Source organism: Lontra canadensis, unplaced genomic scaffold, assembly GCF_010015895.1.
Source record: "Lontra canadensis isolate GAN:19392208 unplaced genomic scaffold, GSC_riverotter_1.0 scaffold104, whole genome shotgun sequence".
Taxonomy (NCBI): Eukaryota; Metazoa; Chordata; class Mammalia; order Carnivora; family Mustelidae; genus Lontra; species Lontra canadensis.
Genome location: NW_022631098.1, coordinates 4552921 through 4576467, shown reverse-complemented (window position 1 = coordinate 4576467; position 23547 = coordinate 4552921).

Sequence of the window (23547 nt, the reverse complement as noted above, 5' to 3'; positions counted from 1 at the left end):
CAATTATCATATGGTTTCACTTATTTGTGGAGCATAACAAATAGCATGGAGGACATGGGGAGTTAGGAGAAGGCACTTGGAGGAAATTGGAAGGGGAGGTGAACAATGAGAGACTATGGACTCTGAAAAACAATCTGAAGGGTTTGAAGAGGTGGGGGGGTGGGAGGTTGGGGGAACCAGGTGGTGGGTATTAGAGAGGGCACGGACTGCATGGAGCACTGGGTGTGGTGCAAAAACAATGAATACTGTTATGCTGAAAATAAATAAAAAAATTATTAAAAAAAGATGTATGTACACAAATGATCATGATGTACTGTTTTTAACAGTAAAAAACAAACAAACCTCCCAAACAACAACAAGCAACTAGAATCAACCTACAATGCCATATGTGAAACCCAAGGAGAAAAGGGCATATCTCTCCATACTGGCTTGGAATGATGTCTGTTAAACAAACATGGCAAGTTGCAGGAAATGTATAGCATAGTCTAGTTGTATAAAAAGAAGGTATGTGCATAGAAAAATGAAGAAAAGGATAATCACAATCTGTTGATCATGGTAAGCTCAGTGGTCATTTGAATTGGGAATGGCAGAGGGGGAGAGTAAGAGCCAAGGGGTGGCCTTTACTTTGTATATAACATATATTTTGTTGCTTATATTATTACAATAATCATTTTTTACTTTCATGCTGCCATAAAAACACATTCTACAAAAGGTTCCCCAACATTTTATTTTTCATTCTGATAACTTCCGTGGAGAGTCAATGAATACTACAACCTCTTGAATAATCACATGTCAGTGTGTTGGGCTGCCACATCCATGTTGTGCCGCCTCGACTATCCACTTCATCGATGCCGCATGGGTTTAGAGGTGTTACAGCTCATTTCTGTGCTACCTGTTGTATGCATATCTGCGACACATCAACAAATATGTAGGGAGAATATTTAGCCACGAAAAAAGTAGCTGTCAAGAAGTGGGGTCCAATTACATGGGCTCTAATTGGTGTGCTAGAGTTGGGGCTCATGAAGTGACCACGCGGTGGCTAAAACTTAATGACCTTGACCAAGGTGACTGGTTCTGAAGTAGCACTACTTGTCCTTGACAGATAGCAGCAACAAGAAAGAGGGCAACTTATGTGCTGTCCTGACCTGGATCCAGAAGAATTCCAGAAATTCTGCTTTCAGTGGTTTTACTCATAATCTGTTCAAAAGATGTTTGTGGCCTAGTCACTTTTTTGACATTTTTGACATGTGCTGTGTGAAAAAAAATTCTTTGAGCTTTGATCAATTGATTAATTCCTTCAGTTATTCAGACAGTATTCACAGAGCGCCTACTATGTGCCAAGCACTGGGCATGATTGAAATACCAAATGATCATTCTCTTGTGCTCAGCAAAGCCCACAATAAAACACTAAAGCATTTGAGTGCTGAGGGGTAGAGTCACTGAGGTGTGGAGCACTGACTTCCATAACTATAAAACAACATTACCATCTGTTGTAACAAGAGAAAACTCTTTATTGCTTACTTGAAAATGTTAATAAAGCAACTTTCCTGAAGATGATATGCAGAATCTCCTCATTCAATTTTCAGCTGTCATGTTTCCAAACAAGTAGAAACTAGATGAGTCAATACAGCAAAAAATCTCTTTTGGCCAAAATCGGGAGACAGAAACTGGGAATTGTTTTCATTTCAGATCTCAAGGAAAATAGCAAAGGAGAATAATTAGATAAGCTTATTGGGGGGAAGAATCCACATGATATACAAAGGTCCCTCAGGGAGAAGGCAGGAGACAAGCAGTGGGGGGAACCACATAAAAACTCATCTCTGAGCACTTGAGGAACATGAAATAGGTCAACATAGGGATCTCATGTGTGGACCTGTGGGAGCGACTTATGGCTCAGAGCTTATCCCAGCTCCTCCATGGTTCTCTAATGGACCAAAACAGCAAAAACCCAAATTCATCATTTCTTATGTCAGCCTAAGAAGCACCTTCCTCCTCCTCTCTCAGATCTCACCTATTCCCCTGCCCCCTCCACCTCCCTCTGCTAACCAACAGCTTGTTTGCTGCATCTATGTGTCTGTTTCTGTCTTGGCTGGTTGTCTGTTTTGTCTTTTAGATTCCACATATAAGAGAAATATATGGTATTTGTCTTTCTCCCTCTGGCTATTCCACTTAGCATAACTCCTTCTAGGTTCACCCATGTTGTTGCAAATGGAAAGATTTCATCCTTTTCTAACGGCTGAGTAATATTCCATTGTATATGTATTCCCCATCTCTGATCCAGTCATCTCTTAATGGACACCTGCTGCTTCCATAGCTTGGCTGTTGTAAACAGTGCTGCAGTAAGCATAGGGGTGCACGTATTTCTTTGAACTGATGTTTGAAGCTCAGTTTGGCATGGGTTCCGAGTGCTCTGGAGGGAAGAGAAACAAAGACATGGGAATGCAAACTTTCTTCATCCTGCTCCCACCCACCTGGAGGTGAGCTCTAGGTTACTACTTACTCTGCAACAGGCCGTGTGCTAAGCATTTGAGTAAAAATAGCCAACATGTACTGAACTCTTGTGAACTGTTAGGTAATTCTAAGTTTTACATCGACTGAGTCACAGCATAGCGCACCTGTATGGGCGGTATTCTCATCATTCTGTTTCACAGAGGAGAAGAGTAGGGCAATGAGAGGTGAACTTGCCTCAGAGAAATGGTGAGGGCTTGAGCCTGGGCAGCCTGACTCCCAATTCTGCTCTTGTAGCTGCTATGACAATGTCTCTCCACTTTCTTTCCTTTATCTTGCTTACCCCTTACCCTGGATGTCTGCCCTAGGGATGACTACTCTCCAAGTTTCACTGATGAGGAAGCCAAGCCTTGAAAAGGCTGAGTGAACTTGCCCGAGACCACAAAGTGTTCCAGTAGTAGACCCTGGATTCAAAATCAGATTTACTTATTTCTAACATTCTCTTTTATAGCATTCTGTAATTTCCCTTCACTTATTTACTTAAAAGACTGTACTAATATCTTCCAGGTGGTGGAGACGACTTGCTCTTGGACAAACAAGTTGAGCGAGGTCTTGGTTTTCCACTGAGCAGCTGAGTGACTTGATTATTCTCCATGGCATCCCTGTGCCTGCCATCCATTCTTTACCGTCCTCTGCTCTTCCTTGTGCCCAGAGAGGCTGACCACTATGGACCACTGCATCCCACTCACTTGTCTTCTGGCTTCCTCTCGAATTCAGCTAATGGGGTATTTAACCCAATGCTTACTCCTGTCCTTCCCTGCCGCCCAGCTGTGGCCACTGGTCCTGCTGGGTGGCGGCTCTTCTATGGCTCTCCCTCTCCCTGGAGTACGATAAAATCACTCCTCCTTGCTACCCACCACCCAGCCCCTTCAAGCTTAGAGATGATAACAGCTTTCCACTTCTGTTAGTTTCTGGAGGCTTCGCCATGTCTTATAGATGGGTGTACTGTTTCCTCTCAGGGCTCTGACTGATATAAGACCTTTAAACAAAGCATGCAAATTTCCAGATTATCAGTTTCCCTTAGTGTCAAACCAAAATGGTAGTATTATATTTCAATTATCCAGTACAGTATCTGGCCCAAGATAAGTGGGCAATAGATAGAAGCCATTTAAATGGTGGTTTTTATTATGATTATTCTGTGCTCTGAGGCCCTGAAGCACTCATCACCAATGGTATATGACTAGGCAGGATCATTGTAAACAGCATGAAGTCATGCCTCCTTAACAACCTCAGTGAGAGTACAGACGTGGGTCTCCATGAGCTGGCCAGTTAGCCCTTCACCTTTCACTGAGGCTGAACGTTGGAAATAATAATAGTTTGCTTTTTTGAGATCATACTTTTTTATTTACCACATACTGTGGAAAGTACTTAAGTTAACTTTGACAGTGACCTTAAGGGGTGTTGCTCAAAGTGGCCTGTCCAAGGTCAACCACAGCAGCAAAGCTGAGATCAAACTCATGCTGAGCTCACATCTCTCTGTCCCCAAAGCCTGGCTCTGTAGTCCACACGGGAGCTGGAGGAGGGATGGCTGTCAGCAGCAGCTCTCCTACCTCCTTCCAATAGGACACTCTGCTTTCTTAGTGGTGCGTGTCCAACAATACAATATCCACTTCCCTTCTCTCCCCCAAACCTACTTATTGTTCTGTCATATAGGAGACAAACTGGTCCCCCAGGGTGCCTAATGAGTTTGGTAAGCCGGTTAAAGGGGCAATGTTGAGTCTTGAGGTGGGTGTGTTTGATTAAGCTGTGGAGACTTCAAAGTGAGGTCAGGGGTCTGTGGGATCCATCAAAGGCAGTTTCTTGCCAGGAGCCTCACAGAAGGATGAGAGTAGGAGGGAGTCCTGCAGAGAGGGAGGGCTGGCTGGGGTGCAAAAGGGGATGAGAGGCTGGCAAGGCCAGCACAATAAAAGTGTCAGCAGGGGTGAGGCCTCTGCGTCCCATGTGAGTGATGGAGTTCCTACTAATGAGAAACTTGGAGAGAGAGTGGGCCCCAAGGAGCCTTGGAGGCAGCAAGACAAGCAGTGGGTGCCCATGCCGAGAGCACTGCCAAAGAGTTTGGCTGCAAAGCCCCCAGGACAGGGAGCTCAAATTTGTTTTCTCATTAGCTAAAATATTTGGAATAAATAAACGGATGTCTCTGGAGCCCATTTTATTGCATTTGGAATCATCTTTCATCAGGGTTGTGAGGGGGGAAGATAATAGTTCCTCAAAAGTATAACCATTTTGAAAATACTTGAATAGACTATTTGATCATTTACGGGAAAGAAAAGATGATGTACTTAAAGGCTTTCCCCTTTCCCCCAACCCTCAAACAAAGAAAACACTCCAAGTGTATGTTAACTTTAAAAAAAGAAAAGAAAAGAACCCCTCAGCCTTTCTTGCTGACTAAGAGAGAAGGAGCAGACAGCTGCCTCACTAGGGAGTGCTCAGCAGGAAGCTGGGGCCTTGACATAACCTTAATATATCCAGCGAGGAGATTCTTTCTCCACATAACAGCTTCTAATGATGGGCTTTGATGATCTCTAAAAAAACCTCACATTGAGTAAATACCTGCAATATTTCTTTTACCTGTTTAGCCCATGTTAGCTGGGGTCTCCCTGTTTCTTGAGAACCACACACAATTGGCTCTACTCTTCTATAGATCTATGAGAGGGTAAGAGTTTCCTAGTCATCTTTGGGTCTTACAAATCATTTAGTCATAACCACCTCTGCTTTACAGAAGGCTAAGATATAAAATCAGGACTCTTCCTTGATTTCCATAAAAGTACTCACTTCACAGGGCATAACGGGTATGTAATCACATCAGCCGGGGATGTTGAGGATCAGAGAAAGAGTTATCTCCAAAACAAATGTAAACAGACTTAAAATTGAATGGTAGATGTCCTGTACCTGAAGTCCTCTGGGTACCCCACCCTGGGGATTTTCCCTGATCATTTCATATCACAAGGTGCCTCAGCCTTAAATCTGCTTGGTGGCCCCCTTTTTGGCATCCCACATTTCTCTGTTGTTTCTTACTCTCTTCACACATACTACCATGTCCATCACCACCATCATCACCACCATCATCATCACTATCCCCACCATCATCACTACCACATTACCACCTCCACAACAACCACCACATCACCATCAACACCATTATCATCATCACCATCATCACTGCAGCCATCATCACTACCATATCGCTATCATCAACTCTATCACCACCACCACCATCACCACCATCATCATTACTACCATCACCACCATCACCATCACATCACCACCACCATCATCACCATCACTACCATCATCATCATGGCCATCGTCACCACAGTTGTCATCACCACCATATCACTATCATCACCACCATCACCACCACCACCACCACCATCACCACCGTCATCATTACTACCATCACCACCATCACCATCACATCACCACCACCATCATCACCATCACTACCATCATCATCATTGCCATCATCACCACCATAGCACTACCATCGCCACCATCACCACCACCACCATTACCACATCATCCCCATCATCACCACCGCCACAACTACCACCACGACATCATCATCATCTTCACTACCACCACCACCACCTCATCATCACCATCAATACCACATAATCACCTCCACAACCATGCTGGCACCCTGATCTCAGATTCTACCTTCCAGAACAGTGAGAAAATACATTTCTGGTGTTTAAACCACCCAGTCTATGGTGTTTTATTATAGCAGGCTGAGATAACACAGGTATTTTCCCAAATAAAGTCGATTCCTCCTTTGCCAGCTACCAAAAGTAATTTTAGTATCACTATGCGGACAAGTGATCTTTTTCACCCATCTCCTTCCCAATATACAAGTGTCAACAAAGAAAAAAATCTTCTAATTTCTCCCTTCAAGGTCCTGTGTAGGTAGAAGATGGGTCTGGACTTTGCCCCTAACTGGCTAGTTGGGCCTGGGTGTGTCCGATTTATCATTCTAGGTGTAAGGTTATCTGCTGATTAAGTGCAGTAATTAGAATAGATGATCTATGTTGAAATGCACGATTTGATGATTTACAGAGATGGGAATCTGTAGATAATCCCTAAATAAGAGCAAAACCTTACTGATAAAGGTAGCATGAAGGCTGAGAATGTGAGCTGCTGGCATCTTCTCTTGGAGTTTATGTGTGAGTCTAGAAAGGTGACTCCAGGAAGGAGCTTCACACTCCATCTCACTTGAATTTCACTTGACTTTAAAATCAGGGTTGAATATAAAAGAGGTTGATAATGTGTTTTCCTTTTCATAACCCCATCTTAGGGCCCATCTGTGTATTTTTGTGAAGCATTGGGATGAAATAGTTGAGATGTCTTTCAAGTTGTTCCATTAATCTGGACTTTCATTTTTTAGGAGAAGGAAATTTTTCTATCCTGCATTATTTAAATTCTTTGTCACTCTCCAAGTATTTATGCAACCCTTAATAATATCTCCTATTACTCTTGGTAACATGATCATTTATCTCAAAAAAATGTGTTCTCTGAATCATCTGAGGATCTTGATAAAAATAAATTCTCAAAATCCCTTTTTAATTACAGAAGATTCAGAAGTCCATTGTATGCTGTGTTAAGCATACTTCCTTCTCGGCATTTGCCCCTTCTCCTTGAATCCAGAGGAATGCAAGAATCCAGATAAAGGCCATTTAGTTTTATCTGGGTCAGGCTTAAAAGATTCCTCATGGGAAGCATGAATTTCCTGCCTTGACAAAGATAAAATCATTACTAATGTCTCTGAATTTGTAAAATAGAAAATGTTTTGGGACAGCAACAATAGGATCAAAAGCCAGCTGGACAATCCCTTTTAGGAAAGAACTGGGATTTTGAGTTAGGAAATGAGAGTTTTGGCCTTGGCTGTCACTTGGACACTATTTCTTGCTGCTTATGGAGACATTGATAATATTCTCTCCCCATTGGGTTGTCCTGTAGGTTTACTGTGGTGGCATAGGTGGTTGGGGTCTTTGAGAAATCCCAATAAATAGCTCCATCTTCCCTGATTAAACTCTGAACCAATTGAGAAACAACATAAAAAGTTAGTAAGCTTTTACTGAAAAAGCTAGGTTGATAAATATAGCGTAGTGGAAGAGCCAATAAGAGTGTGTAAGTTCTGACACCCCAGTTTTAACCCTGGAACAACATGGAGCTGGAGAGAGACCTTTCCTTCTAACCTTGGTGATTCATATTGGGATACTTTATGTGCTAGATTTCTTTGTCTCAAGCATCCTGTTTAAGAAACCCTCTTGTTTAACTTAAGCAAAATAAATATGTCAGAGAAGAATGAGGACTCTCAGAATGGACAGGAAGAAGGATAAGAGCCAAACCACCCTGGGGGCTTGGGTTGGGTTGAGATTGGGTTAAGGAGGCCACAAGACAGTTTTGTGGCAGGAATGTCATAGTGAAGAACAAGACTTGTTGATGACTGAAGTGACAACCAGGTGTGGTCTCTTTTTTTGCTGCTTAAGATTCAGGGTGCAAGACAGGAGTGTTGAAGTGGCTTAGCTTGATTTGCATGGCTCTGCATGGACAAGGGTGACTGGAACCTTGGGTGGGTCTCATCAGTCTACAGGTATTGTCAAAGACTCAATCCCAATAAAAGAAATTACGCTTCTATTGGGAAGAGAAAATAAATTTAAAAAAATCCAATGCAGTAACTATCATAGTATGAACTTTCTTTGCCTTTGGATCTACTTCAGTATTTGTATACAAAGACTTTAGGGTCTGCCCTGAGCCTAAATTTCTAAATTTCTAGGCTCATTTGTCATTTTTTTTGCTTTCTTCAGATTATTCATTACACACACCCTGTCCTTTCATGCTTCTATACTCTAGTTTTCATCTGCCTACTATACCTCTCTTACTCCTCTTCTATTCTTACACCTGGAGCACTCCTACTCTTCCATCATGGCCTAATTGTTATGTTACCTCTTATCTTCCTGATAATGTAAGGCAGAATTAAATCACCCCCTTTTTTCATTCTCCTGCATATGTACATCTCTATTATTATACTACTCACCACATTGTATCATAATAATTTAGGCATTTGTCAGTATGACGACAAGTCAGACTATGAATGCTTCATACTTCTGCACCTCACACACAGTAATGATTCAGTATGCCTGGTTTCTGTTTTTCCTGAAACATTCACATTAAGACTGTTGATGTGATGAGGGCTAGACAGAGATCAGAGAACTGACTCTGTCCTGGCCTTCCATATTTATGGTCACATATTCATAATGTCTTTGTTTTCTTATCTGCATAATAAGGAGGTTGTATTAAATTGCCATTTATAAAATTAAAGTATCTTAGAAGTTCATTTTTCTCTCTCATGCAAGAAATCCTGAGATAAGCAGCCCAGGTCCACTATGGCGGTACCACAAAGTTAGCAGGGACATAGGTTTATTCTGGTTCATGCTCCATCCTGGTTAGAGTGCTGCCTCACTGCCCAAGATGGTTGCCTGAATCCATCCAAGCTTCATCAAAAAGGAATTAGAAGGGAGGAAGGGGCAGAGGAAGGCCCACCCATTTCCGCAGGGAAACTCCAGAAGTTTTACAAAACACTTCCTATGTTTTAGTGGTCCAAACTTAGTCACATGACCAGACTGGTGCAAAGTATAGTGGATAATATATAGTTTTTTATCCCGCCTCGCCTAAACATAAGGGTTCTCTCAAGGTGAGGGGAAGAAAGGATAATAAGAGGTAACCAGCAGTCTCTGCCATAGTGGACTGCTTTGGTGAAAGTTATTGGAGAAGGTTTCTCAGAAATTAAAACTAAGTATAATCTTGAAAGATGAGGAGGATTCAGCTTTACAAAAAACTACATAAAGAATATCTTATGAAAAGGTAACAACAAATGCCCTTTCTTATAATTAGCTTGAGGTCTTGTGACTGAATTGTTGAGGGGCACCTGGGGGACTCAGTTGGTTAAGTGCCTGCCTTTGGCTCAGGTCATGATCTCAGACTCCTGGGATGGAGACCTGCATCAGGCTCCCTGCTCAGTGGAGAGTCTGCTTCTTCTTCTCCCTCTGCCCTCCCCCACCCCCTGACTTGTTTTCTGTCTCTCTCAAATGAATAAACAAAATCTTTTTTTTTTTTTAAGGTGGAAGATCTGGGTCCATACCAATTAGTCTCCCCCTTGCCCTCTACTGTAGCCACAAGACTTATCTCTAGAACCCTAAGATTCATGGAGATAGTTTGAAAAAATTACTGGACTAGATGATGCTGAGGATCTTTCCAGGTCTAACATTCTGCAATTTTACTGATTTATTACTTATAAAGATATATAGCTTGGCTTATTTTCAGTTTGGATCTTTTTGTAAAGTAAATGTTAATTTGAGAAACCAGATTAAAAAATAATTACTGAATTAAATTTTCAGAGACTATTGAGAAGACTGCCAAAATATAAGATGCATGATAAGAACATATTTTTAAAAATATATGGGATTTTTTTTATGATTAAATAACTAACACATGTTCCCTATGTGAAATCTAAAAAAAATTATGAAGAGAGAGAGATTATAAAAGTCACTTACAGTCCTACAACTTGGAAATAACAGAAATTCATTTACATTTCAGTTTCATCGAGGTGAAGCTTGGAGTTGCCTGGGGTGGGGGGTGTGGGGACAATAGAGTGGGATTTGCAATCAGAAAGAAAAACCTACAGGGTGTGGACATCCACTTGTATCTCTAGGGACTCTGGGCTTAAAGGTATACATTTACAAGGTCAGAAAGTCACACATTTATATCTGACAACACATTTCAAAAAATTTGGAAGCAGGAATTTGGAAGAATGAGAAATAGTTGACTTAACTGACTTGAAAAATCTGAAATATGAGCCTGTGGTGTGGAAAGTCAATAAAAAGCCAACTGACTCATCCTGCAGAATTTGACAGAGGCTCATGTGGATTTGGGACAGCAGGGCTTTGGAAAAGTAGGAGGCAAAAGGCCTGGCTAAAAACAGGTGGATTGCTGAAAATCCTCATTTATATTAGCAGTTAGACCCCGTCCACCCCCTCTTCAGGGCAACTCTTCCCTTCCCTGACTCTGGCCAGTGGTCTGAGGTTTACTGTCTAGAGAGGATGAATCACACAGGTTCTCAAGTTGGAGAGCTTATAAACAACTGAGGGTATGACAGAGACACTTTCTGAAAACAGAGGATGTTAGGTGAAGAGCTGCACGCTGGAAGTGACACCTCCCACTTCTGGCCCCACTCGGCCTCCTGAGTACCAATGCCGAAGCTTGCAACCATCTCCCCAAACCTAAACTAAATACAGACTGGAAGATCTGTATTTGGGAAAGGTGATGTGTCCAAGAGTGAAGTCTTACAGTGACTACATTTTGTGAGCCTTTAAAAAGACAACACGACCATGTCCCTAGATCCTCTTGCATCAAAGCCCAGATCACCAGATAGTTTAATAACAAACTGAACAAACAGGAAAAAAAAAAGTGATTGAACCTTTTTAACATTCTCAGAAAAATGAGAGAAGAAAATGTGCCCATGAAAAACAATAGATTGCTTTAAAAGGAAAGATCTTGGGTATTAAAATGTGATAGCAGAAATTAAAAATCCAGTGAAATGCTTGGAAAACAAAGTTGAGAAACTATTTCAAAATAGGTCTCCCAAACGTAGTGAAAAAAGGCAAGAAAATTAAAGAATCAGTTGAGGAGTTCCAAAGGACAGAAGTGATACAGGTTTCACAAAGAGAGACGAAGGGAAAAAAAGAATGATTAAAGACCTACTCTGAAAATATTGCCCAGACCATAGGAGTTAAGTTCCAAAGAATAGGCAGCATGATTGGACAGCAAACTGAGTGACAAAAAACAAAAACGGAAAGCAAAACAAGGCAGATTATCATAAAAATGTTAGGAAGCTAGTGACAGAGAAAAATTGTCAAAGCCTCCAGACGGGGAGATAGGTGCCATAGAAATGGTTGGGAATCAGAATAGGATCAGACTCCTGCAGACAGTATGGGAAGCTAGAGACAATGGAGTTACAAAATAGAGCTCTAGATACAGTCGAACTGATAACTGAGCACAAAGGTTGAAGAAAGACATTTTGGGACCTGAAAGTTCTTAATGTGTTTCTGTCCCAAGTATCTTTTTTGGGGATGCTCTTGAAAGATGTGCTTCCCTAAGGACTGGCCATCAGCCAAGAGAGTAGGCCAGGTGTCCTGGAAACAGGGTTGAGGACACAGGAATGAGGTGAAGGCCACTCCCAGGCATGACCCAGGACAAAAGTCAGGACAAGTGATGAGTGGCAGGTCTCTGGAGCAAGAGGTCCAGCTCAGAGCAGCAGGGGAGAGAGCTCCATCCAGCCGGGATGTCTGCAAGGGAGACTCCATGGCTGACGAGTTTCCTGCCATGCCATAATCCTGCTCTGTCAAAGAGTTGGGCAATGAGTTTGTGAAGTTGCACTTTGAACGGAAGAGTTGGATTAAACTGAGGAAATGGTTAATTCCAGGGTGCAAATTATTACGGAGGAAAGGAAATGAAACTACAGTTCAGCTACTCTGCCTTGTTTTTACATCATAAAATGTAGACAATAAACATTGGCTCAACTGGAAAGGGTGATGGAGCTCTTTTGGAAGTCTAGGAGAAGATGAACGTACATGTTTGTGTGTGAGGGGACGAGGTGTGTGGCTGGCATGTGGAATCTCATGCCCCATCACTAGCGATAGTTGATGGGATGCGCAACAAAAGAGCAAACTGCACCAGCCAGTTAGAAATGTGGAAGCAACCACCAGAACAAATAGCCAAAAACATAGAAAGTGTTTGTTTTTGGGCAATTGGAATTGGGAAAGAAGATGGACAGAGCAGGTATCTGATTTTTTGTACATTATTTTGATTAATAAGAATGAAATGAAACTTTAAAAGTACTATCTTAAAATCTAACATTTCGACCAACATCTCATTATATAATTCTTTTTTTAAAAAAGATTTTATTTATTTGTTTGACAGATAGAGATCACAAGTACGCAGAGAGGTGGCGGGGAGGGGGAGCAGGCTTCCCACTGAGCAGAGAGCCCAATGGGGGGCTCAATCCCAGGACCCTGAGATTATGACCTGAGCCAAAGGCAGAGGCTTAATTCAATGAGCCACCCAGGCACCCCTCGTTATATAATTCTTATGGAATTATAAATACTCTGAGTTTTTTAGCTAAACATCTAAATGATCTGAAAAAAAAAAAATCCAAAGCAGTAAAGTAGAAAAGCTACAAAGTTTCCTGCTCCTCTCACACAAATTATTTGAAAAACCATAAGGTCTAGTTGAAAGTATTTCATGATACCTAACTATATTCAGAAGGACACTCAAGAAATATTTTTGAATAAAAAGTTGAGCATGAGTAGTAAATGTTTCAAGTTTTTAAAAGAATGAGCCTGTAGTTTTTTCAACTATACAAGTTATAGATTATGTGCTGTCTGTATTTAAGTTCAATGCTACTTAACACAGGGTCTGGCCATACATATGGGAGATGCTCACTAATGTTTGGATGGAACTGAAATTTTTGAGTGCCCTAGAGACCTGATCGAGCCAAGAATTAAGGGAAGGGGTGCTCTCTGTTGACTTGCTACAATTTGATTTCTCACTTTTCTGTTGGAATGAAAATGAAATTCACAAATTCCTAGAGGCTTTTACTAGGAGTGAAATTCCAAGCTTTTATGATCCTTGTCTGTAAAGGAACTTACTGGACTCCATGCCTTAGATTAGTGACCTACATCTGGATTCTAGATGGATTCATGGTTTTCCTCATAGTCTATAAATCACACATCCAAAATGAAACCTCTTTAATCTGCTCCAGCCCCAGCTGCTTGTCAGTATTTTGTTAGCAAGAGAAGAACATATCATATAAAACCTTTTTAATTAAGGAAAGCTTTTTTTTCTGTTTTTCTATTACTATTTTATATTTGAATTAGTTGTGTTCCTCTGCAATTAAAAATTTCCTTTCCACGTATTATTAATGCTGCTGATAATATCTCCTCCTTTTAAGTAGTCTTTTCCCACTTATTTTTAAGATAATATTTAGCCAATGCGTGCTTATTGTTTATGGGAAAGTGTAGGAGAAAATACCACCCAAAATATTATAATAGCTTCTAAAATGCTCACCACGTGCCAGATATTCTAAATATTTTACTTATAGAAGCTAACGTAATCCTCTTGTATTAGTTTTCTATGGCTGCTATAATAAATTATCACAATCTTAGTGAATTAAAACAACACAGATTTATTAGCTTACAGTTCTGTAGTTTGAAAGTTCCAAGTGGTCCCATTGGGGTAAAGTCCAAGTTTCAGTGGGGCTGAACTTTGCTTCTAGAAGCTCTAGGAAAGAATGCTTCCTTTCCTTTCCCAGTTTCTGGAGCTGTCCATGTTCCTAGGCTCGTGACCTCTTCCTCCATCTTGAAAGTCAGCCACACAGCTTCTCTGTACCACTGCTTCTGTTGTCACATCTCTTCTCCTGACTCCCTTCTTCAATCTTCATCTTCCACTTTTAAGGATCCTCTTGACTGTACTGGGCCCTAGCTCAATAACCCCACATCACCTCCCTATCTGAAGGTCAGCTGATTAGCAACCTTAATTCCACCTGCAACTTAATTACCCTCTGCTATATAAGGTAACACACTAGGTTTCTGGGGATTAGAATGTGGACACATTATAGGCATATTATTCTGCCCACCACACCTCTCAACAACACTACAGTATTACAAGCACTACTATTATTATTACCCGCTTTCACAGATAAGGCATGGAAAACCTATGCAAATTTCCTGAGCTCATAAAGCTAAGATTTAGACCCAGGCAGTTTGGATCTAGAGCTCAAAACCTACATTTATACCAAGATAACTCATCATCACTTTTCACTTTAATGTTTTTCAATTTTGTGTGCTTTTTAACATAGATGTTAAAAAATTGGATGAGGGCTATAATTTGGTACCCTTTTTACTTTATTTCTACCTAACATTACTATATGAACTTTGTCCTTTATCTTTTAAATGTCTGTATGGCATTCTAGTTCAGCCTCAGGGCCTTTGCACTTGCCTATCATGATCTCCCATATTTCCATATGGCTTATTCCCTTTTACTTCACTGTACAAATGCCATCTCATCAAGGAGGCCTTCCTTGACCACTATTGCTAAAAAAGAGTAACGTGTCACTCTCGGTCCTTACACCCTGCTTTATTTTCTTCATAATATTTATCACTAATTGATTTCATATATACATACGAATTGTATGTATATATTTATCCATTATTTGTCTCCTCTACTGGAATACAATCTCCACAAGGACAGGAATTTTACTTTGCTCATTAATGTAGGCATTTGGTAAGTATTCTTGAAAAAAATGAATAGGGAAAATTTTAAAAAGCCACAGAGAGGCAGTCAGGATGCCACTACTCTAATAAACACCAGAGGTCTGCATGTTCTATTCAATGCCCATTCATAAATATAATTTTATGTACTTCATTATATAAAGGCAATTATGGATGTGTGTATTTCAACTAAATACTAAATCCTCTGCATGTGTCTTATCTTTCACAGACAACTTATCCTCTTTGAGCTCATTTCCTAGTTAGGAAAAGCATATTTAGAGTATTATGTTAAAAATAATAACCTAAGGAAAGTATCCAGATAATGCATGACAAATAATTGTTACTGAACAAATCATTAGTTTCTTTTGTTTTGATTCCATTTTCAATACATTGCTATTACTAAATAATGTTTCACTGAACATTTGTGGTTATTGGTAGTTTTGTATCTATTTACTTCAGGATAAATACCTGAGATTGGTATTACTATGTTGGAGTGGTTCAAAATATTAGCTAAATTGATAAAATTGAATCAATTTAGAATAAATATTTATCTCAGTTTTAAGTATGGATTTCCTTAAGGACATATAAGTGATACTATTCTTTATATTGTATTTTATTTATATTGTTAATATTTACATTATTTATATCAAGGGTATACACTTTTTATTATTTCATAAATATTTTCTTCTATTGCCAGTAATATTTTAAGTTTTCCAAGGTATAAACTCTCCTTTATGCCGTAAAACAAATCAGTGTTTTGCTTAACATGGGGAAGTGATTTCAGCCCTTCTGGGCCGAGTGGATTGCTCACTTACTCCAGCTCTGGATTGCCTTTGAATTTCTTCGAATTGATGCCCAAATGATTTCCTTCTAAGTTTTTTAATTGGACAAATCTTTCTAATTCAACAGTTGCTCTTAAAAATAGATTCATCATCGGTCTGTTGCTATAGTTGTTTATATCTTTCCTGGTCTTAATTTAGTCCCAGCATCTGTGCAAAATGGTAGCAAAGTTATTTATTGCTCTGTCATCCAGAGGGGATGCTTGATTCCTGACATTTATATTCCCTCGAACACAAAAACCAGATAGAAAGAAAACCAAACTTCTTGCTTTGGGAACTGAACAGATTGCTTACCATGGTTAGGAGAGAATACCCTCCCCTGCCTCCTCTTCCTGAATTATAAATACATTTTCAAGGACTGTGTCCCTGAGTAACCAGATAGTTTTCTTTTACACCGCATTGGGTGGGATAATTTGAAGTAGGGGGCGGGTAACAGTCCTACTGGGCTGGCAGAAGAGCTGAAAAGAGTCTTTGGAGGCCTGCAGACCTAGGAGGGTCATCGACCCCCTTCTGGACCTGCGTCGGTCCCTTTGTCTGTGCCGGGCAGGTTCCTGAGCCGCCGGTGGGGTTCATAGTCAATAGCTCACAGTTTGTGTAAGGAATAAATGATTAACTGTATGCAAAGTGTATGCAAAATACCAGACATTTCATAACTGCCCCAAATGTTGCCCGTTATAATACTTAAGGTGGGATGAAATGAGCAGCATGTGCAACCGCGTATCCCTCTGAGCCACCGCGGCCAGAGATCACAGGTTTGCCCGGCCTCCTCCTCGCAGCTCTTCCTCTTCCACTGAGGGCTCGAGGGCTTCACTGAACTCAGAGGCATCCCTCAGCAGTTGTCTTAACTTCTGCATTGAATTATACTTTTTAAAAAGGCTTGTTCTTCCTATTTTGGCCTGATAAGGAGGATCTAGTACAGTTACGTTGATAGCTATGCAGAAAGAAACACAAACTTCACTTGACCAATAGGATTTCATCCCTGAAGCTTCAGAATTCAAGCTCAGGAGAGACCATTACCTGCTCCTTAGAGGGAGCTGGCTGAGGCCTGAGGAAGGGCTTCCCATATGCTGCAGACTGCACACCCAGACCCCATACGATAATCTCAGCGCACCAGTCAAGGGGCAGGAAAGAAATCTGAGTGTGTAGAACGGAAAGAAGTTTCTATTACAAGCCTCTGAGGCACGGAGATTGTGGTATTTAGTTTCATCTGATTTGAGCTGCCCTGTCCCTTGCCCTGGATTTGTGCCTGAGCTCTGGGCTTGGGGTGGATGAGGAGAGTGCCCTGTTCTCTACAGATGCGGACATTTGGGAAGTCCTGATTCGTATTGTGTTTGTCGGTGATCAGTCTCTGCGGGTTGCTGACTAGCGGTCGCCATTCCTACTGGAAAGACTGTTAAGGTTGCTAGAATCTCCTTGCTCCCTCTCAAAGTCCCTCCCAGGAATTTAATCTGAAGCTCTAGCTCCATGCCAGGCCACCAGACCTCTGAGGGACCACTCGGGACCCTGCCAACCTTCTGCCACTTTTGGCCACCCCGGATTTCGCAACTGCTATCAGGTCAGTAGGACAAGGACCGTGTGTAAGGCAGCTTAGGCCAGGGTTTGCGGACACAGCGCCCAGACTTTCTCCTCTGGCTCTGTGTCTCCTAGGGTCTGGGTTCTCCTCTCAGACTCCTGAATCCTATTCAGAGATGTTATCATTTGCTTGTCAAGCTTCTTTTTTTTCAGACATTCACAAGTTCTACACAAATCTTGCTACTTCTCAGACTCTCTCTTCCTAACCTAACCCAGGGAATCTTAATGAGATCCCAGAATGGGAATGCTTTTCCTGACTCATCACATATTCTTCCAAATCCACCAATTTATGATTTTGACTTCTCTTACAGTCTTTTGAAACCTGACACATTATAAAATGGCAGAAAATGTGAAATGCTCATTTGTCAGCAATCAGGAAAGAAATGGAAATGAAAAGGGGAAATTTTTAAAGGTAAGAGTCACATCACATGCAATGAAAATTATCAGAAAAGTCATAACCAAATTCAGCATTAAGGAACATGTATATACTTTAGGGGAGCTCACCCACAATGAAAAGGAGAAGGTAGAAGAATAACTACTTCTGGTTCCTTCTCTGAACTCAATCTTAGAGATGCCATGGGAGTAGCAAGGAAGTACATGAATCTGAACATTTAACATGAAACACTGGGCTGCCCCTGGGCAGACAGGGAATGGTTGTTTCTCTGAGAGAGAGAAAACAGCAGGTGTGTTGGAGGAGGCATCAGCATCTAGGGGTGGAGTTGGGGAGCTTCCCAGTTGTGTTCTCTTTCTCCTCCTACCTTACATTTGAGGACCTATGCCCATGTCTTTGCTTGTGGATTAAAAAACAAAGCCCACACCAAAAACAAACAAAAACAGAAACTCCCCTTGGTGCCCGCCCAGGGCTACCTGGGTCCATGGGCAACATCAGGGCCATGTGGGTGCTCACAGTGCAGAGGAACATGGCAGTCAGACACTAGGGTGGTGGGTGGTGCTGGGCATTTAGTTCAGCCCTCACCCTTCACTTTTGTTTAGGGCTAGTCAGGACAGAAAACTTCTCTTGGGGGCAGCTGAGAGGAGTGGTGCAGAAAACGATGAGAAGAGTCAAGTTGTGGATCCAGAGTATCCCACTGTGACACATACCCATTTCTTCTCCAAACACACAAGGAGAGGCACACCAACTAGGAACGAGAGTCTTGCTCCTCCTTTCATTTCATATTATTAACCAGGGAAATACACCTCACAGGAGACACCAAAACAAAACAAAACAAAACAAAAACTACAAAATGAATAAATTATACCCCGCACAACTGGATTCATGGCCCTAAGAAGTTAAATGTTTAATAATAATTTATATCTGCAAAGTAGTTATTTTATTTATGTAGTGGATGTTGACATCAATAATTTAAGAAATTGGAAGATAAATGTAAATACAACTTTTGATATTAAATTGGGCATAACCATTAAATAATAAAAACAGAATGTGCAGCTCTCAAATCAGGAGAAGAGAACTCTATTTTTTGAAGGGCAAGAAAAGAGAAAAAGAAAGTAGGATGAAAGTATGGTAAATAGAAAATAAGGAAAGTGTGGGGGAACACATTCTAATATACAAATAATAATAAATGCAAATGGGTTTAACTTACTGAACAAAAGAGAGAATTTTAAAGGTTCATTTAAAAAGTATGTTCTATGAATATACTTTGTTGAGGAAACACATTTAAAACTGAAGGATAAGGAGAATCAACAACAAATTAAGCCAACCCCACACACAAGAAGGGAAATAATCTAGATTAGAGCAGAGATCTAGATCTAGATCCCTAGAAACTAGGGATACAGTAGAACACATCAATGAAACTAGAAGCTGGTTTTTTGAAAGAATCAATAAAATTGATAAACCATTGGCCACACTAATCCAAAAGAAAAGAGAGAGGGCCAAAATTAATAAAATTATGAATGAAAATGGAGAGATCATGCCTAATACCAAGGAAATAGAAACAATCATCAGAAATTATTATCAACAGTTATATGCCAATAAGTTAAGCAACCTAGACAAAATGGATGCATTCCTGGAGAACTACAAACTTCCAAAACTGAATCAGGAAGAAATTGACAACCTGAATAGACCAATATCTAGTAATGAGATTGAAGCAGTGATCAAAAACCTCCCAAGAAACAAGAGCCCAGGACCTGACCGATTCCCTGGAGAATTCTACAAAACATTCAAAGAAGAAATAATACCTATTCCTCCTGAAGCTGTTTCAAAAGATAGAAACAGAAGGAAAACTTCCTGACTCTTTTTATGAAGCCAGCATTACCCCGACCCCCAAACCAGGCAAAGACCCCACCAAAAAGGAGAATTTCAGACCAATATCCCAGATGAATATGGATGCCAAGATTCTCAACAAGATCCTAGCTAATAGGATCCAACAGTACATTAAAAAGATTATCCACCAGGACCAGGTGGGATTTATCCATGTGATGCAAGGGTGGTTCAACATTCAAAAATCAATCAATGTGATAGGACAAATCAATAAGAAAAGAGAGAAGAACCACATGGTCCTCTCAATTGATGCAGAAAAAGCATTTGACAAGATATAGCATCCGTTCCTGATTAAAAGGATTCAAAGTATAGGGATAGAGGGAACATTCCTGAACTTCATAAAATCTATCTATGAAAAACCCACAGTGAATATCATCCTCAAATGGGGAAAAGCTGACAGCCTTCCCTCTGAGATCAGGAACATGACAAGGATGCCCACTCTCACCACTCTTGTTCAACACAATACGAGAAGTCCTAGCAACAGCAATCAGGACAACAAAAAGAAATAAAAGGTATTCAAATTGGCAAAGAAGTCAAACTCTCTCTCTTCATAGATGACATGACACTTTATATGGAAAACCCAAAAGACTCCACCCCCAAACTACTAGAACTCATACAGCAATTCAGTAACGTGGCAGGATACAAAGTCAATGTACAGAAATCAGTGGCTTTCTTATACACTAACAATGAAAAAGTAGAAAGGGAAATTAGAGAATCGATTCCATTACTATAGCACCAAGAGCCATAAGATACCTGGGAATAAACCTAACCAAAGAGGTAAAGAATCTGTACTCAAAGAACTACAGAACACTCATGAAAGAAGTTGAAGAAGACACAAATAGATGGAAGATCATGCTCATGGATGAGAAGAATAAATACTATCAAAATGTCTATATTGCCTAGACCCATCTATACTTTCAATGCCATCCCAATAAAAATTCCACTGGAATTTTAAAAGAGCTAGAACAAATAATCATAAAATTTGTATGGAACCAGAAGAGACCCTGAATTGCTAAGGAAATGTTGAAAAAGAAAAACAAAACTGGGGGCATCGTGTTGCCTATTTCATGCTTTACTACAAAGCTGTGATCACCAAGACAACATGATACTGGCACAAAAACAGACACATAGACCAGTGGAACAGAGAGAGCCCAGATATGGACCCTCAATTGTATGGTCAAATAATCTTTGACAAAGCAAGAAAAAATATACAGTGGAAAAAGTTCTCTTCAATAAATGGTGCTGGGAAAATTGGACAGCTATGTGTAGAAGAATGAAACTGGACCATTCTCTTACACCATACACAAAGACAAACTCAAAATGGATAAAAGACCTCAACATGAGACAGGAATCTATCAAAATCCTAGAGGAGAACATAGACAGTAACCTCTCCAACATTGGCCACAGCAGTTTCTTTCAAGATATGTCTCCAAAGGCTAAGGAAACAAAAGTGAAAATGAACTTATGGAACTTCAAGATCAAAAGCCTTTGCACAGCAAAGGAAAGAGTCAACAAAACAAAGAGGCAACCCACAGAATGGGAGAAGATATTCGCAAATGACAGTACAGACAAAGGGCTGATATCCAAGATCTATAAAGAACTCCTCAAACTCAACACACAGAAAACAGATAATCATGTCAAAAAATGGGCAGAAGACATGAACAGACACTTCTCCATGAAGACATACAAATGGCTCACAGAAACATGAAAAAATGTTAATCATCATTAGCCATCAGGGAGAGTCAAATCAAAACCACATTGCGGGGGGAGGAGTCAAGATGGCGGAGAAGTAGCAGGCTGAGACTACTTCAGGTAGCGGGAGATCAGATAGAGAGCTTATCTAAAGATTGCAAACACCTACAAATCCAACGGGAGATCGAAGAGAAGAAGAACAGCAATTCTAGAAACAGAAAATCAACCACTTTCTGAAAGGTAGGACCGGCGGAGAAGTGAATCCAAAGCGACGGGAAGATTGACCGCGGGGGGAGGGGCCGGCTCCCGGCAAGCGGCGGAGCAACGGAGCACAAAATCGGGACTTTTAAAAGTCTGTTGAGCTGAGGGACATCGCTCCAGAGGCTAAACCGGGGTGAAGCCCACGCGGGGTCAGCGTGGCCTCAGGTCCCGCAGGGTCACAGAAGGATCGGGGGTATCTGAGTGTCACAGAGCTTACAGGTATTAGAACGGGGAAGCCGGCTACAGAGACAGAGCCGAGGAGTGAGCTCCCAGCTCGGGGTTACCTTGAACCGGTCACAGGCTCGTTCAGCTCGGAGTGCGGCCGGAGGCCAGGGTGACGGGAGCAATTGGGCGCTGTTCTCTGAGGGCGCACTGAGGAGTGGGTCCCCGGGCTCTCAGCTCCTCCGGGCCGGAGACTGGGAGGCCGCCATCTTCATTCCCGTCCTCCGGACTCTACGGAAAGCGCTCAGGGAACAAAAGCTCCCGAAAGCAAACCCGAGTGGATTACTCAGCCCGGCCCCTGGTAAGGGCGGTGCGACTCCGCCTGGGGCAAAGACACTTGAGAATCACTACAACAGGCCCCTCCCCCAGAAGATCAACAAGAAACCCAGCCAGGACCAAGTTCACTTACGAGGAGTGCAGTTTCAATACCAAGGAGAGCAGCGGAATTCCAGAGGAGGAGAAAGCAAAGCACGGAACTCATGGCTTTCTCCCCATGATTCTTTAGCCTTGCAGTTAATTTATTTTTTTTTTCTTTTTCAATTTTTTTTCTCTTCTTCTGCTAATTTTTTTTAACTTTTACCCTTTTCTTTTTTAACATTTTTAACTAGTTTATCTAATATATATATATTTTTTCCTTTTTATATTTTTTCTTTATTCATTTTCTTTTTTTAATTGTTTCTTTTTTTTTTCTTTCTTTCTGAACCTCTTTTTATCCCCTTTCTCCCCCCTCACAATTTGGGATCTCTTCTGATTTGGTTAAAACATATTTTCCTGGGGTTGTTGCCACCCTTTTAGTATTTTACTTGCTCCTTCATATACTCTTATCTGGACAAAATGACAAGCGGAAAAATTCACCACAAAAAAAAAAGAACAAGAGGCAGTACCAAAGGCTAGGGACCTAATCAATACAGACATTGGTAATATGTCAGATCTAGAGTTCAGAATGACGATTCTCAAGGTTCTAGCTGGGCTCGAAAAAGGCATGGAAGATATTAGAGAAACCCTCTCGGGAGATATAAAAGCCCTTTCTGGAGAAATAAAAGAACTAAAATCTAACCAAGTTGAAATCAAAAAAGCTATTAATGAGGTGCAATCAAAAATGGAGGCTCTCACTGCTAGGATAAATGAGGCAGAAGAAAGAATTAGTGATATAGAAGACCAATTGACAGAGAATAAAGAAGCTGAGCAAAAGAGGGACAAACAGCTACTGGGCCACGAGGGCAGAATTCGAGAGATAAGTGACACCATAAGACGAAACAACATTAGAATAATTGGGATTCCAGAAGAAGAAGAAAGAGAGAGGGGAGCAGAAGGTATATTGGAGACAATTATTGGAGAGAATTTCCCCAATATGGCAAAGGGAACAAGCATCAAAATCCAGGAGGTTCAGAGAACCCCCCTCAAAATCAATAAGAATAGGTCCACACCCCATCACCTAATAGTAAAATTTACAAGTCTTAGTGACAAAGAGAAAATCCTGAAAGCAGCCCGGGAAAAGAAGTCTGTAACATACAATGGTAAAAATATTAGATTGGCAGCGGACTTATCCACAGAGACCTGGCAGGCCAGAAAGAGCTGGCATGATATATTCAGAGCACTAAACGAGAAAAACATGCAGCCCAGAATACTATATCCAGCTAGGCTATCATTGAAAATAGAAGGAGAGATTAAAAGCTTCCAGGACAAACAAAAACTGAAAGAATTTGCAAACACCAAACCAGCTCTACAGGAAATATTGAAAGGGGTCCTCTAAGCAAAGAGAGAGCCTAAAAGTAGTAGATCAGAAAGGAACAGAGACAATATATAATAACAGTCACCTTACAGGCAATACAATGGCACTAAATTCATATCT